General features: G+C 43.1%; 1 long non-coding RNA gene across 1 annotated transcript; it reads right to left on the minus strand.

The window, feature by feature from the left end:
• Window positions 1-1626: 1626 nt before the first annotated feature.
• On the minus strand, window positions 1627-17068 carry Gm34730. The gene is made up of 3 exons (XR_379010.3): window positions 16680-17068; window positions 5515-5707; window positions 1627-4247 (listed from the first exon to the last, which is right to left on the minus strand). It is a non-coding gene; the product is annotated as a predicted gene, 34730 (long non-coding RNA).
• Window positions 17069-17269: the final 201 nt, after the last annotated feature.

Below are 17269 nucleotides of genomic sequence, written 5' to 3' on the forward strand. Positions count from 1 at the left end.
TATAGGAAATGACAAGCATGGGGTGAGTGTTTCTAGCCTAGCAAGCATCTACTTGGGGGGCTACTGTGGCCTTTAGCACAATTGGCTGGTGCTGGGAGCCAAACCATAAACTTAACTTCTGCTTTCCTCCTTACGGGTGGTTGTTAGGCAGGGGTGGGCTTGTAACTTGGAGGTGCAGATTTGCTGTAGAATAACCTGGAAACTGGTGCTAGATGCTGGATTTGCTGAGGGAGAACAGCATGGAAACTGAATCTAGGCTCAGGTTTTGTTGGGGGATGAGTTGAAAACTGAAGCCAGGTACCAGCCTGTTAGTTTACTTGATTTTAAACTTAGGTCAGGTTTTCTAAGATAGAGTCTGAACCCCAAAAGTGTGGTCTCTCAAAAGCACTTAAAAAAAAAAACAGAAAGAAAAGTTGACTACAGTGGGTTTACATAAAACAGAGAGAAGAGAACTGTTCACAGTAATATTCAAAGAAAAACATCTGATGGTGTCCACGAACCAGGTTGTATTTCTGAGTCACGGGTACCAACATCTTTTAGTCTCTGTATCATTTTACTCATTAATTGAATTGAACTCACAGTCCTTTTATGACAAACACAAACCCAAGGTTATTATAAGCATTCCTTCCTAAGTACTTCATGCCCTACCTGCCCTGACCTGAGGTTGATGCTGGAGTTCCAAGGATGTAGGTCTCAGAAGGAGGCAGCACAGATTGCAGTGCTGGAGTGCCAGCTTCCACTCCCAGCACAAGTGTCCCAACAAGTATCAAATTGTGTGCGCCCTGTCTAATGCCTCCAAATCTAAACACTGATCATGCTGTAGTTAAACGTCACCCTGACAACTTGGGAATCTTTGCCAATGACTGAAACAAGTGTTTATGGGATGCTTTCCAGGAAACTAGGATTTGATCAACACTGCTTTTAAAATGATGAACATTCATCCTGAACACCTAATTCAATTCACACATGGGCACTGTTTGTTCTGTGTAGCCAGAGACCCAGCCAGCAGCTCTATTACTCAAGTCTCTTAGGGATACGGGCAAATAAGGGAAACCTCAGGCCCTTGAAGCTGAGACGAGCAAGAGTGGAAAACAAAACAAAACAAAAATCTGCAAAAATCCAGTCATGATATGATATAGCACCTAAAATGTTACCTCATTGGGGGAATTAGCGTAGAAGAGAATTGTCTTTCTTAAGGGGGTTCTTTTTCCTGATCATGGATTCTGGCACCTCTCACAGAAGCTAAGTAGAGTAAATTCATGTCCTTGAACTAATGGCCGCTCTTGCTCTTGCTCTTGCTCTTGCTCTTGCTCTTGCTCTTGCTCTTGCTCTTGCTCTTGCTCTTGCTCTTGCTCTTGCTCTTGCTCTTGCTCATGCAACTGTCTTCATCATTCACCTTTCTTTCTAACAAATACATAGTTAGGCTTAATGAACAAAGACTAGGGAGCACACTAACAAACCTAAAGGAGCTCTAAACATACTGATGACTCTAGGAGGCATCTCTATCATGATCCTAGTGATATACAGGGTCAAGAAACTTCAAATTCTATCTACCTGACTTTCAAGTCAGGGAGGGGAGTAAACATGGATTTATCACTGTAGATAAAAGAGGAGGCCATTGTCATATCTTGATCAGTCTTTTAATTACTGGTGATAGTGGTGCCATATCTGACCCTGAGATACCAATAACAAAGTTAACAGTTTTCATGTATATATTGAAATCTAATTTAAACTTCAAGACAACTAGAAAATGTTAGCCCTGTTACAACAGAATCGTTAACCCTGCTACAGACAAGGAAATAGGAGATTGTTTAAAGCAGACTTGCAAGCTCACATGTAAGCAGTTCCTGTCATCACAGTGTAAAATTGTGTCACTTTATGAAGATCTGAGGAAGTCCTTAGTGAGGGGTAGTCCTGGGGCTGCTGCTGCCAGCCAGGGGAGTAAGGTGGCAGTCCTGGCAGAGCACAAAGCTGCATTCCCAATACATTAGAAAAATTGTAGTTACAAAAGGACTTCAGAGATGCATACATTTTAACAATGCTTAGAGACCCCTCGCCCACAGTCATAGTCATTTCACAATCATTCAAAAGGAATGAGCCTGAGCCACAGTTGGCCCGTCTTCCCAAGACTCAGACACATGTATTCATGGCTTGCTATTAACAGCCAACTGGAAAGAATACACATAAAACCTTGTAGGGTGAGGGCTTTGGGGACATCTATGTTTCGGTCATTTACACCAACCTAGGAAACCCCAAAGCCTAGGTACATGTTTCAAGTTGTAATGCATCCCCTTGTACACTGAGTAAACTGTGCAATTGTTTTCTATGTAAAGTAACAAACCTTTTGCCAGCAGGTGGCAGTCTTGCAGAAAAGATCAGTGGGAATTTGGGAAATCTGATATTAAGAAAATTTCAAGTTTTAGAAAGAACTATGCATCCAATATGATTAAATCGTACTATAAGCCTGAAATTTTATGAACAATGCCAACTAGACATGTCCATTCAATTAACTTCAAAAATACAAGTCACTGTATACAAGCATTATTTGATTCCATCAACAGGGTGTCCTGCTGCATACTAGATGAAGATACAAGGTTGAAACAATTCTAAGGAATGGTAGAAAACAGAATCAGTTTAAATATTGATTTTTTTTTTACAACTGACACACTTAATATAATCTGTCTTCTTATGTGAGACTGGCAGAATATTGCGTAGTCTTGAAGTGGTGTTTTTATGTTTTTTAAGACTATTTTTTATTCTAGAGAAGCGTGTGTGTGTGTGTGTGTGTGTGTGTGTGTGTGTATGTGTGTGTGTGTGCTTCTTAGGAAGGCCAACATACACTTAACACTTCAAGGTCCATCAGCATATTGTTCAAAGTTAAAATGGCAAATTCTACTTGGCAGTCATAGCAAATGAGTATTTACTCTCAAAATATTTGCTGGGTCTCTTACAGGAAGCTAATTTTTCTTCAAGGAAACCACACTTTCAGAAGGTGAACTGTGTCCCCCACATTCCTATAAAAGAAAATCCCAATTCCCACTCTTGGAATCTGATCTTACATGGAATCAAGATTGCAGCACGAGTTAGGATTACATCATACTCTGATGTTTGGTGCTCTGTTAGACAGGATATGCTGCCTTTGTCCCCAGATGCACTGACTGTAAATGCGCCAAGTGCCCCCAGTGCCTCTGTCTTCACAAATGCACTGAAATCTGACGTAGGTGTTCACACATCAATTAGAAGAGCAGCTTGAAGGAAAAAAAAAAAAAGTATTTTATGAGGAAGTTGTAGAAAGTCAAAGATTCTGGGCAAATCTTCTTTGGCAATTTAATATTAAGTGTGACTGATGGTAAAGATCAGTGAAAACTTAGGCAGTGGGCTCTGAGGAGGATTCCATCTGAATTTTTGGCCTCAGGGATGCTCACAGGGCATTACTGCAGGAACAGCACAGCTATAAATCATGGGCTTACTGGTAGCATCGCTGCACTTTGGGCTGTCCTATTGGCTCTTCTTTTCTTTCTTCCTTTCTTTCTTTCTTTTTTTTTTTTAAATTGGTTATTTTATTTATTTACTTTTCAAATGTAATCCCACTTCCCAGTTTCCCCTCCTTAAACCCACTTCCCCCTCCTTGCCCCTCCTTCCCCCTCCATGTGTACTCTTTGGTTGGTGGTTTAGTCTCTGGGAGCTCTGGGAGGGTCAGGGTCTGGTTGGTTGATATTGTTCTTCCTGTGGGGTTGCAAACTCCTTCAGCTCCTTCAGGCCTTCCCCTAACTCTTCCATTGGGCTCCCCATGCTCAATCTGATGGTTGGCTGCAAGCATCTGCATCTGTATTGGTCAGGTTCTGGCAGAGCCTCCCAGGAGGCATCCATATCAGGCTCCTGTCAGTAAGCACTTCTTGGCATCAGCAATAGTGTCTGGGTTTGGTGTCTGTATATGGGATGGATCTCCAGGTGGGGCAGTCTCTGGATGGCCTTTCTTTCGGTCTCTGCTCCACTCTTTGTCCCTGCATTTCCTTTTGACAGGAACAATTCTGGGTTAATAGTTTTGAGATGGGTAGGTGGCCCCTTTTCTTTAGTCCATTTTATCCTTCTTGGTCAAAGAGTGCATCACCTGGCACTGTACCCTTTGTGCAACAGAGCTAAACTTTCAGTTCTGAATGCCAACCCAAAAAGGTGTTCCAGAATGATCCTAATCTTGGTCCTTGAACTTGGAACTTTCCTTCTTCAGTGTGAAGACTTCGCTGATTCTGGAAATTAAATGAAGAAACAACAACAAGGTGTACCTTCTCCGTGCTCATTTGCTTTACTTATTTAATTAGCATCTCCACTTTCATGAGATGATTGGGGTGCCAGGCAGTAAAATCCTGCCCACCATGTTAATTGTGAAATGTGTACTCTGAAAGGGACAGATCATCGTCTTTTATAGCACTATAAAATCTATTCAGATACTACATGGCAATGTGTGCTTTATCCATGTTGCTAGCAGGCTGGGCTTTCAAAACCAAACTATTGCCTGGCCAGCCATATTACCCTTTCCATGGAGCAAATAATCAAAGAAAAATTGTCCAGCTTAATAACCCTGATCATATGACAGAAGTACAAAGATCCATGATGTCCACAGAATCCAAGCAGTTCATTATTCAGTCTGCATTCAGTAGTATGGTAAGTGCAAAGTGTCCATGTGACCTCAGAATAACCAATCTGAGACTAAGACCTCTGCAGAATGAGCAGGAATGCATCCTTTTGCTGAGTTAAACCTTCATAGTCATTATTGGAAGCTAAATTCAATTCTGCTTTCTTGGCATCTAAGGAATCAAGTTTTCTCACAATGAATTTCTCACGAGCCTTGGCATCTGGATTCTTTACCAGCATTAACGAGGAGGTCCTGGTACTTAAGCTAGTAAAGATATTATCAAAAGAAAGGCTTGGGCAAGTACCATGCAGCTCTAACTATAGAGTGAAAACACTGCACTTTTGTACAAAGATGTGTGTGTGTGTACCCACCTGTGCATGTGTTCAAGATGCACATGCATGTGTGAGTGCCTATAGCAGCCAGACATGATGATAACTGTCTTCTTGAATGAGTTTTCATTGATTCATCTACGCTAACTGACCACCTATCTCCACAAACACCCCAGTTTTAGGTTTATAGATAGCCTTCTCCAACCTAGTGCTAGACTTGTGTGCTGCTAGGCCCAGACTTTACCCAAGTATAGGGAGTCTGTACTGGGATCCTCATACTTTCAGGTCAGACACTTTATAGACTATGGCGTCTCTCCAGTCCCCAAAACACTATCAATGATAAACCTCAAGACACATAATCGACTTTAAACTGACCCTCAGGATTTGCATGGTTTTGCTTATAATGGCGAAACAGTGAACTAGTGGGGTCTACCCTATAAAATCTCTCCTTTGAAAACCTTAGAATGGTGGAGCAGATTCTTCCTAAGGCCTGGAGTTAAAAATGAAACTGGATTTTAAACATAAATGATGTGTGCGGCACATCATGTGCACCTTATGATCTGAGGAAAATAACCACCAGAGCAAGAGTTCCAGCAGCAAGGCTTTGGCGTGGTTTTCTTCGACGCTGGAACTCGGGACTTTTGTCCACGATAGGCAAGCACTCTACCACCGAGCTACAGTTTCAGTCCACCAAAATCTCGACGAGCAAGCTCACTTCCACATGGCAGGAAGATCTAGGACAGCTCTGAAACAATCAAATTCAATTAGAAAAGATCTTTCCTTTCATATCACAGGGAGCTGTCTAAGGGTTAATAGACTCTCTTGATTTAGCACCTGAGCCTTCTCTACATAAGATATGTCTTACGATGCTTACTCCCCTAAGACAGAAACCTTTAAAAGGATAAAAGCTTGTTATTGAGACACAAAGGAGTAAATTCTATGGAAGGGGGAACACTATGCTGTCACTTCTCAGCTTCCATTCTCCTGGGAATTTGATAGACAGCTTCAAAGCAGCAAACAACCGAGTGGGGCTGGTGAAGAAGCTCATTTCATAGGATGCTGGCACAAAGGCTGAGGTCAATCATCAGCCCTAGGCCCCCCACCCCAAAGGAACAGGGTGGTACCTGCTTATAATCCCAATACTCAGGAGGTAGAGGCAGGAAGATCAGAAGTTCAAGTTGACCTTTGTCTACTTAGCGAGTTGGAGGACAACTTGAGCTATATCCCTGTCTCAAAATAATAAAAAAAAAAAATCAAAATCAAAATTAAACCAGATATGAGCGCTTCCCTGACTGGACAGTTCTTTCACTCCTGCCGTTCGGGGCATTTTGTGCATAAGAATTAGAATATGAAGCAAGGTGTGGGAATATACACCTCTAACTTTCTTTGGAGCTGAGGAAAAATAATGGAGTTTGTCTTAGTTAGGGTTTCTATTCCTGCACAAACATCATGACCAAGAAGCAAGTTGGGGAGGAAAGGGTTTATTCAGCTTACACTTCCACATTGCTGTTGATCACCAAAGGAAATCAGGACTGGAACTCAAGCAGGTCAGGAAGCAGGAGCTGATGTAGAGGCCATGGAGGGATGTTCTTTACTGGCTTGCTTCCCCTGGCTTGCTCAGCCTGCTCTCTTATAGAACTCAAGACTACCATCCCAGAGATGGTCCCACCCACAAGGGGCCCTTCCCCCTTGATCACTAATTAAGAAAATGCCCCATAGCTGGATCTCATGGAAGCACTTCCCCGACTGAAACTCCTTTCTCTGTGATAACTACAGCTTGTGTCAAGTTGACACACAAAACCAGCCAGTACAGAGTTCATGACCAGCTTGTGCTAGCAAGACATTGTAACCAACCTGTGATACAAGACATTGTCTCAAAACAAAAACAACAAACAGAAACTAGTGTGGGACAATGGGCTGCGCACAGACAGCCTGGTCTTCAGTCAAGCATAGGCCTTGAACCCTCCCCCACGCCCCCAGCCTTGGTGGGTGGAGATTTTCACCTGCATGGGACTGCAGGACTTTGGCCACGCCCCTGGCACTTAGCTGAAGCCTCCCACAGCCCCCCTGCAGAGAGGTATAAGGCATCAATCACAAAGTAGCAGCACTAAGCCCTCTCACATGCAAATAAAGTTTCCCCAAACGCTCAGTCCAAACCAATTAGAAATACCTGCTTTCAAACCCTGAATCATCCCCAAGACTGTATATAGGTCTTTTTTGGTTGGTTGGTTGGTTGGTTGGTTGGTTGGTTGGTTGGTTTGGTTTGGTTTGGTTTCTCTGTATAGCCGACTGTCCTGGAACTCACTTTGTAGACCAGGCTGGCCTCGAACTCAGAAATCCGCCTGCCTCTGCCTCCCAAGTGCTGGGATTAAAGGCGTGTGCCACCAAGTCTTATCCAAGGGAATAAAGGTGTGCGACAACTACTCGGTAGTCTGAGTCTTTGTCCTAAGAGCTGAAACACTTGGGAAGAGATCTGCTATCCCGAAGCGCCGCTGGAGGCCTTGCTGCACTTCTCACAGGCTAGTTGGCTTCTCCTTGGCCCACCCCGACCTGATTCAGTGCAGGACCGGCGGACAGAATTATGGCACGGCAGAGATGGAGGTGGAGCCAACTGGAGCAGCAAAAGTGGGGAAGTAACTTCCCCTCCTTGCCTGCATTCACCAGAACCTGTGTACCAGGCCTGGCCAGAGATCTCTCTGGAAAAACTCTGGTACCCAGGCCCTCAAACTAGTATTTGAAACATATGTATAAATGGTATGATAAATGTTGTGGTCAGCTTAAGGAATCTTCCACTACTAACTATGGTACCTATTTCTGCCTCAGAAATCTCTCCCCAAACACTCGATTGCTAATAACCAAATAATCGTAGTCTCTTTTTTCAAATGAGTATTCAAAATGAAGTCATTGGCTTTCTTTCACATGCTAAATATCCCAACATAGACCATTTTATCAGAAAGCTACATAAATCAATAACAAATTAATATTCTCATTAACAGACACTTAGAAAGCTATCTTAGATGCAGGATCCAACCTGGTTGCCAAGGCTGTACAAACAGATGTTACCTCTGTTTCAAGGGGTTTTAATTCTAATTGGTGAAGACAAACAATACACACTAAATGTGGTTTACACAGTAAAACAATTTCAATGTTGTATCAAAAAAATAAAATTATGTAACGATGTTTAACAAAATACTGCAGACTGTTTAAAAATGTAAATTTCATTTTATTTTATGATTGCTGATATTTTTCCTTGTAATTCAGTCATTGAAATTGCATTTATTGTACTTAATATTTTTATTAATCTTCTAGCTCTCCTGCCATAATTAAATCATGGGATGAAAGTCACTCTCTAATTAGCTTTATGGCTTTCAGAAAAGATACCCTGGTTCTTTTTTAAATGAACTGTCACTATAAATTATGCAGCATACCTAAATCATTAGACAAACATGACATATATATTTTATAATAGATTAAAAGATATGCATCAGGTTTGATTTTCCTACTTACTCCCAATTCCAGTTTCACTCATCCAACATATTGCATCTGGTCCATTCTAAAGCCTCATGAATTATATGGCAAATTTCATGTAATGGCATCAAGAGAGAACCATACAGGAGCTTACCTATCATGGCTAATCCAGCAGCGACCCACAGTCATCCTATTGCCACTCTAACAATTAGTGTTATATGAGAAAAATATTCTCTCCACAATCATTGTGTTTCTATATGGTAAAGATACTGCCATTTCAAGAGGTGTTCTCCTTGCACAGGACCATGAAGTGAAGGTAAACATTCCCTCGACAAATCCATGCTTGCTGTTCTTCCAGAGCCCTACCCTGGGCTACTCTTAAATGTACTGCTGAACAGAATGGGCAGTTCCAGAAAGGAATGTAATTCCAAAGCTGGGTGGCTTATGAAGGACACTTGGGAAATCCTCAGAGGTTATACAGTGCCCAAGATAGGAGCAGATATAACAGCACTCCAGCACAGAAAGGTAGCAGACCATCAGAACAAGCTCAGGGAAGCAGGGCATTTAGAGGGTGGTGGGAGAGTCCCTTAAGCCACAGCACCAGGCTTCTGCCTCTGAAGCCATCAGGAGGATCTGGGAGGTCAAATGACCACTACCTTCCCTTCAACCCTGATGACAGTGGGTAGGGTCCAAGGAGCAGCTGAGGTGCTTAGGAAACCTGTATCCAGAAGCAGTCTTGAGCATCTAGAAGTGCCCGTGAGCCTGTGCTTTAAGCTTCCAGTCCCCTTCCACCCCAGGGGGCATGGCCCTCAGACGGGGACAATTAGATATGCCCTTTTCCTAGAGGAAATGAGTCTCCACTGAAGCTAGGACCGGACACTGAAGGCAAACATAGGGATCAGGATAAGGAGACAATGAAACAGTAGCATCTTTAAAGCTGGCAATGTCGTCTCCTTAAAATGGTTTCCTCACAGTTCAGCAGGCGCATCCTATAAACAGGGTTCTCAGAAAGGGATGGAAGAGATGAATCACACGGGAGACGATGGCTCCATCAGTAAGTGCTTGCGTAGAAATCATGAGTACCGGAACTCAGATCCTCAGAACCCGTGTGAAAAACTGGGCTTATGCCTGCAATTTCAGTGCTGGGGTGGGAGCGGGGTTCTTTGGGGCTCCATGGACAGCCAGTTGGTTTTTCTTAAAAATACATATAGCACACAGAATTAAAGGAAGGAAGGGAGGAAGAGAGGAGGAAGGGAGGAAGGGGAGGTGGGGGAGGGAGGAAGGAAAGGAAAAGAAAAGGGAGGGGCGGGGAGGGAAGGGAAGGGAATGGTGGGAGGGAGGGAGGGAGAGAAAGGTTCAAGAACCCCTGGATTCTACAGTTTATGTGTTCTCTCCTTACTCATCATAGTTTCCATTTTAACTTAGCAGCTGTTTAACGGAATCTTTCACCTGAACTGGTATCTTAGAAAACATAACTAGCCACATCAGCACATGCACTCTGAACACCAACCCTGGAATCCAGCCATCGGAGAGCTACCACAGGCAGAGAGCCGATGCTGCTTTGGATCTGAGAAGTATCTCCCATTCTTCCCAGAATGAATGCAGTTCCTCACTTCTCCATCCAGACTCTCCTAAGTTGTCCCATAACACTCTGAAAGGAAAGCAAATGGCACAGCTACAGAAAACGAATTGCCTAAGAGGAAATGAAGCAAGAAACTGATACAGACAACCACCAGGCTGTTAAGACCCATAACCCCAAGAACCAAGGAGAGCACAGAAAAGTGCACGCCACTCCAAGCTGTCAGGCGCATGTAGAGTCAAGCAGAGCCCTGCGCTTTACTCTGTAGGTGGCTGTTTTGACGTTCTGTAATACACCTTCAGAGCTATCTTTGATTCTTTGGATATTCTGGTATTCCCTGGATGGAGGGAGGTCCAGCTCTGATGAATGATGTGTGGGATGAATTAAGTAAATGGCTAGGAGATGAGAGGCAGTTTGACTCAGAATGAACTCATTCCTGACTATGTCCTCCATGAGCAATGAGCAATAGTGGGCTTTTAATGTAATTAAATGTGATATTCGTGTAACAGTGAAAGATTCTTGAAGATGGCTGGTCCATTTCCAGTAATTAGAGTTATAGGCCAAAGCTTATTCATGGCACTATAAATCATTATAAATCATTGCCACTGATCACGTTGAGGGAGACCTACAGAGTTCCAGATCTTTCCCTCTGTTTTCTACCTCATGGTACCAGCCCATGCCATCTTGATTATTGGTTAATTCTCAATGGCATCTTTTACTCTATGTTCTATACACGTGAGAAGAAAGCTGTAATTTCTATGCAGTTTGTGAAAATTGCTTAACCTCATTCATTAGATACAATCACAATGTTCCTCGTGTTTTGGAAGTGGTTAATTTTAAAATGTCCTTAAAATTAAAGCAATTTGGAAGGCTCATTAACATTAATAACAGAGGCTGGTGACATAGCTTAATGGTAGACCACTTGCCTAGCACTCATAAGGTCCTGAGTCCAATCCCTGGCACTGCAATAGTAGCAATAATGACAGAAATGCTGACCTATTACAATAAGAAGCCTATAGTTTGCAGTACTGAAAGAAAAAGCTACTAAATATTCCTCGGGTGGTTTAGCTATTATTCAGGTAGCTGCTTATACACTTGTCCCCAGCTTGTGAGTAGCCTCAGTTTTTATCTACTGACCCAGGCCAAAGAGAAACATGTGCATAGCAGACCTGAAACATTCTCAACAAAGAGAACCAGAATCAGTAACTCAGAGGCAGTGAGGCTGAAGTCTGAATGGCATTTCAGACCCAGGGTGTGAGAAGAGGTTCCACCAACATGTTGGTAACAACACAAAAAGTACAGCTCTCATCTCAACGAGAGGGAAATGTAGATTATTCTGGAACCAAATAAGTGTTATCATGGTCTAGGGACTCAAATTTAGTTTTCCTCCAAATACTATGTTCCAACAACTTAACAGTTAAGCATGTATGGTAACAGAGCAAAGAATGCCATAGATCAAGACAGTTTAAAATACAACAGTGGAAACATCACATATAGGCATGTTATAGCAAGGGAGGGAAAGCTCTGCTATAGGCCTCAGACACTACCTGATGGCACTATTATCCTTTGGGTTGGTGCTCATTCATAACATTCCAAAGGGATTTACCTAATAATCACAAGGATGCCGCATCAGACACAGATGTAGGTAATAAATGGCTGTCTAAGGGGCTAAGATAACTCAAGATAATTTGTCCCTAGATCTGTAATTTTTTTTTTAATTCCCACAACCACTGGCCTTCTAATCCATCAACCAGATTTGAAGAATGGCTAATACAGGCACAGCTTTCTCCTGGGAACTGCAGTCAACAAGCCTTAACAGAACTCACTGGAATCTACATTGTGCAAGAAACTGTGTGAGATTAGATCGAAAAGAGGCCTAAAGAGAAACCGCATTTGCTATCTGTCTGGAAAATCACCTGTGATTTTTCAATAATTGCAATTATTATACAGTCTTCACATGATCCCTAGATTTAAAAAAAAAAAAAGTCTGCTATTCATAAGAAAACTTATCTTGGACAAAAACCAGTCAAGCCAAACAGTCCTGTAACCACAATGGGAGAGAAGTTGGGCCCCATCCTGAAGGTTACCATTTGGATTCTGCCCTTCACTGTGAGAGGAACAGATATTTCCATTTGCTCAGAAGCTTAATTTCCAGGGTCAAATCAAGTTAGAATAGTGACATTACACAAAGTAAATTTAAGTGCCAAATCCTCTTTCCCATTCTGACAACTAATGCATTCCCTGGGTCTTGGAGCTCCTTGTATAGAGGCCCTAAGGTAGGACTAGGTTTTAGCCATCTGGCTTTTGGAATCTGTCCATACTTTACCTAGTTGGTCTCCAGAAAAGGAGCTAGACATCCACTTAGTCACCCTGTATTCTTAGTGCCTCCTATGAGAATAGATCTCACTAGCTCTTTGCATGTCTCCCCATCATTATCTCTGCAAGTCTCTGGGATTCCCAGAGGACTGTATGCCCACTCTGGGTTTCTCATCTTTCTCTCCTGTGAGAGCTCTGTGTCCACTCCAAGAATTTGGTGTCATGTCTATTCAAAGGATAAAATATAGAATTCTCTTCCCTTTCCTCTTAATTTTAATAAACAACTACATCAGTGAGTAAGGTTTGAAAATCCCCCAGAAAGAGAAGATCAGTGCAAGCCGCCACATTCACTTTTGGATGTCGTCTATGGCTGGCACAAAGTCATAGTTGCTCCTACAGAGGTCTCCACAAAGAGGTCAGACTTCTGGGCATGAGAGACCCTTTGTTCTGTGCAGTATTCTGAAGTGAATAGTGTAGCCTCCCCGTCAAGTCTGAGGACAAAAGAAGTCAGCTAGTGGGCCGTACTCCTGGAGAATATCATAGTCTGTTCTGGACCTTTTGGTTTGATTACTTGGGTAACAAAGATCCCAACTATATACAACACAAAACTTTTCCAGAATCAAGTCAGCACGCCTACAAAGTCAAAATGGTTGCCAAGGGGTCTCATAGAGGGTGCAGTCATCTCCCTAGTGGCTTCTAAACATCCCATGCAAACATAGGAGGCAGAACCCTGAGTGCATTCTTCCCCTCCCCCCCCCCGCCCCCCACCCCGCCAATAATTTGATCCTAATTAAATGAAGCCTTAGAAGCCTTAGGAGAAATAATTAAGGAGTGATCAGTTGTAATGGCTATTAGTATCATAGGCTGGTGAACTTTTCCAGGGAAGAAAGGCTTTGTTGTAGTGTGGAAGGAGGTCCGGAAGGGTGTGGTTTCAGCTGGGCCCTCTGCCTCCTATTAATTTCAAGCATGCCATTTGATATCTAGATTATTCCAGCTGGATAACTGGTTAGACCACACACATGCTCAAACATCTCCAAAGGCTCACCCACCCCAGAGCACAGGCTCAACTCGTAAGAGAAAGAGAATATTTTCCTAGTACACACTCAGACTTTTCAAGTGGCTTTGTATCCTCAGCTACTTCAGAGAGAGGTCCTTGTTTCATTTCGCTCCTTCCACACACATCCCACTGTCCCAAGTATGCTGTTTCAAACTTCCAGGAACAAAGAGAAGCCTGAAGTAGAATTCTACATTGTGGGCAGACTTTTGTCTACTTCATGAGTTCTTTCTTTTCTTCTACTCATTCAACACCCTAACACTAGATAGGAGAGAAAAAAAGATAGAGGGGGAAGGGGCTGTTATTGTTAGACTACTTCCTGCTGATTAGGGGAGTTGCCGTCAGGGTAACTAATTTCTTATTGTACCTTCTTTGCACACAACTACTTAACAAACTGAGACCAAGAGCGTACAAACAAACAACAAACCCTCAGGGCTCTAGCATTTATATACCCTCTGAAAAGTCCCCAGTATTCCAAATATCACACAATCAGAAAGTATCTGAAGCTGGCAAAATCACGCCCCTGCTAGAGCACAAGGCAAGTCATAGTCAGTTGCTGTGGACAGTCTGAAGCAGCCCCACATCCCACATCTGGGGTTAAAATGAAAACACATTCTTACAATATTCCTGTCTTTTAAAAGAAACCAAAATTCTCACTAAAATATACAGATGTAGAAATGTATATATTATACTACTAATAATGTAACCTCTTACAGTTCCCAGGGTGTATTTCTAGGTGTATATCAGTAGACACTGAAAGTTAAGAGAAGTATTACAATCATATTTGAAGAAGAAGAAGAAGAAGAAGAAGAAGAAGAAGGAGGAGGAGGAGGAGGAGGAGGAGGAGGAGGAGAAGGAGAAGGAGAAGGAGAAGGAGAAGGAGAAGGAGAAGGAGAAGGAGAAGGAGAAGGAGAAGGAGAAGGAGAAGGAGAAGGAGAAGGAGCAGCAGCTCTGTTCTAGGGGGTAGAATAAGGACCTTCAGATAATTAGAGGTTGTAACTACACTGCCAGAAGAAAGCAGAGTAACGAAAAACAATGAAATTTGTGGATTAATTAGTAATGCTGTGCTTATTCGTGCCAGTGAAAGAAGGGCACCAGATGGCTCACTAAGCATTCCAGACTTCTGAAGCTGAAGAAAATCTCTGGGGTATAAGGAAGTCAAACCTGAGATCTCACTTAGGTTCCTCTGGCTGCACTGCGTGTGACTTCGTTCTGACAGCATGTCAATTTATTTGCAATCTGTGTAAACACTTAGAGAAGAATTATTTTTTAAGGAGCAAACTTCCCATATTATAACAATATATACACCTATCATTCATCCATCAGGTAAACCTCTGTTGATATTGGAAACATAGATGGTTGAGATGCAGCCCTGGTTATCAACTTCCCCACAGTGCAGAGAAGACAAAGGAAAGAAAAATCAAGATCAGATGTCAAAATGGGGACAAGAGACAAGGCACAGATGAAATATCCAAGTAGAAATCACTACAGGAAGGCCAGTCTGAACTCACTCTTGAATGCTTAAGATTTTGCCAATGAATTAAGGTGACAGAGAAACAAAAGAAGTGACAAGCATGGGGCGGCTGTCAGTTTGCACAACAGGCTATTTGGATTCGTTAGGGTACTGCATGCTAGGGAATCAGGCTGGAAACTCACCTCAGAGGTGAGGCACACACGTACTGTAATATAATTTGCTTAGAAGGAAAAACCCAAGGAGGCACAGAGGAGGGTGTGTTGAAGAGTACAGACAGGTCTGTGGTTAAAGATGTCTAGTGATGAGGAGGGCTGAAGAGAGCAGAGTAAGTAGGGACACAAAGGACAGGATCTATGAAGACACACCTACAGGCAGGTGGAGGGTGCCTGTGACGAGCAGGATGGCAGAAGAAAGCAAGGTGACTAGACCTAGACATTTCCAGATTTGTGATCTCTGGCTGAGTGGAGGTACCAGGAAGCTCTCTAGAAAACACAGCAAAAGAGCAATCATGGCTTATGAACTCTGCTTAGGACATACTGGATTTGGGTTTCCTGAGGCATTCCACTTGGGCTGTTTTGTTAGCTTACACGTAAAGTCTGAACTTAGGGATATGTAGAGAAAAAAAATGCAGTTCAGGATAAAGGTGAAATAAAATATTGACATATATGGACAAACACTAGATACTGACCAATCAAAACAGACCCATCTGCAAAGATTCTAGCAACTGGGTACAGCCATCTTCAGAAAGATGAGAGATCACAAGGCAGTAGGAGAGAAGAGAGTGGTGAGAGAATAAGAGAGGATAATTGGCTGGGGCAAAGAAGAGAGCATGAAGAAGCAGGATGTGGAGGAAAGGTGACAGGGATTATAAGTGCATGTCACACAGGTAGACTGGGGAGGAGTTAGCTTCAAACATCAGTTCCAAGATAGCTGTTGAAGAGACACCTTGCCCACCCGTTCCCAGGCTTCATTACTTTGATCCTCATGTCTGTGGAGATCCAAGCAAGATCCAGTGCAGTATTCTAGACCTAAGTAATATCAGATCCTAGAAACCCATGGGGTTAATTAAAATGGCCCCAGATTCAAAGGGGAAGCACATAAGCGTATTTTCAAGGAGGCAAAGTTTCACTAGACAGGGTGACCCGAACCACTCTGAAGCTAAACTGGGGCTGACATAAAGAGCCACTCTCATTTGGGCTGTTTCCTAGAATCTCAACGAACCTCACTGGTCATTCTTCTAACCCAGTGAGCCACAGTCTCTCTCTCTCCCTTCACCTCTTCCACCCCTTTCCCTGCTGTCCCTTTATACCCTCTCTCCCTCCTTCTCGCTGAATTTATTCATCTTGATCCTGCACTCTTTTTTTTCTTTTCCTGTAGCCTTTCCCACTCCAGTCTTCCGTCACTGAGGGTTAAACACACAAGCATGCTGCAGCGAGTATTTCTAAGATAGAACGGGAGTATTCTGCAGGTTTGCGACAGGAAAAAATAAAAAGGAGTGGGTAGGAAAAGAAATAGAACCAAAGCGAATACCAAAATACTTTACAAGAATACACATGACTGACTGGAACAAAGGGAGACAGATTCCGTGTGGTTCTCAGCTACAACTGTACAGAATGGTTACTGAAAACTTGAACGGATTAGGTTTTTGAAAGAGGCAGGGAGGTTCGTTGAGCTAAGATGCTATGGAAACTAATGTTCAAGTATGATTTCCATTTCTCAGGCTTTTGGAGAAGGACTAGGTTTTGATATGCTTAGAAACGAGAGCCCGTGCATCCATTGGCACATAAATCCCTCTGCACCAGCGTTCGTCCGTTCGTCCCACGTACCCATGCTATTGCTTGCTGTAAGGGCAGCTCCCTCCTCCTGTCTTCTGAGCTCTGGTGTCTTGATGTTCCTCAACCTTGGGCAGCCAGATGCCAGAGGCAACCACGTGCAGCAGTCTGGCACTGTTCAGAGCATGCTCAGTTGCCTGCAGCCACTTCTGCGGCGGAACTCAGGGCTTGAGGTCACAGACAATACTTTGCCTCTGGGTTTGTCAGTCACAGAGAAGGAGGTCGACTGCTATCCCGTTAACAGCTTCCTGTCATCTTGACAGCTGTTCCTAACTCAGAGTGGAATACGCGGGGTCTGACAGCCTGAGCCACTTTAGTAGCGTTAATTTGCTTAATCCAACTCTCCGTGTTTTTCCAGCAGCCTATGACCAACATAGGTGTGGGGGCGGGGCTACCCTTCTTAAAAAAAAAAAAAAAAAAAACACGGTGTGGGGCGTGGCCGGAGGGGGCCAGGATAGAAGAGCCAGGGAAGAAGAGCTTGGTCACTGTCCCAGAAACTGACAAGATCTCCCTTAAATAGATAGATAGAATGATAGATAGATAGATAGATAGATAGATAGATAGATAGATAGATAGATAGATAG

This window comes from Mus musculus, chromosome 8, assembly GCF_000001635.26.
Source record: "Mus musculus strain C57BL/6J chromosome 8, GRCm38.p6 C57BL/6J".
Taxonomy (NCBI): Eukaryota; Metazoa; Chordata; class Mammalia; order Rodentia; family Muridae; genus Mus; species Mus musculus.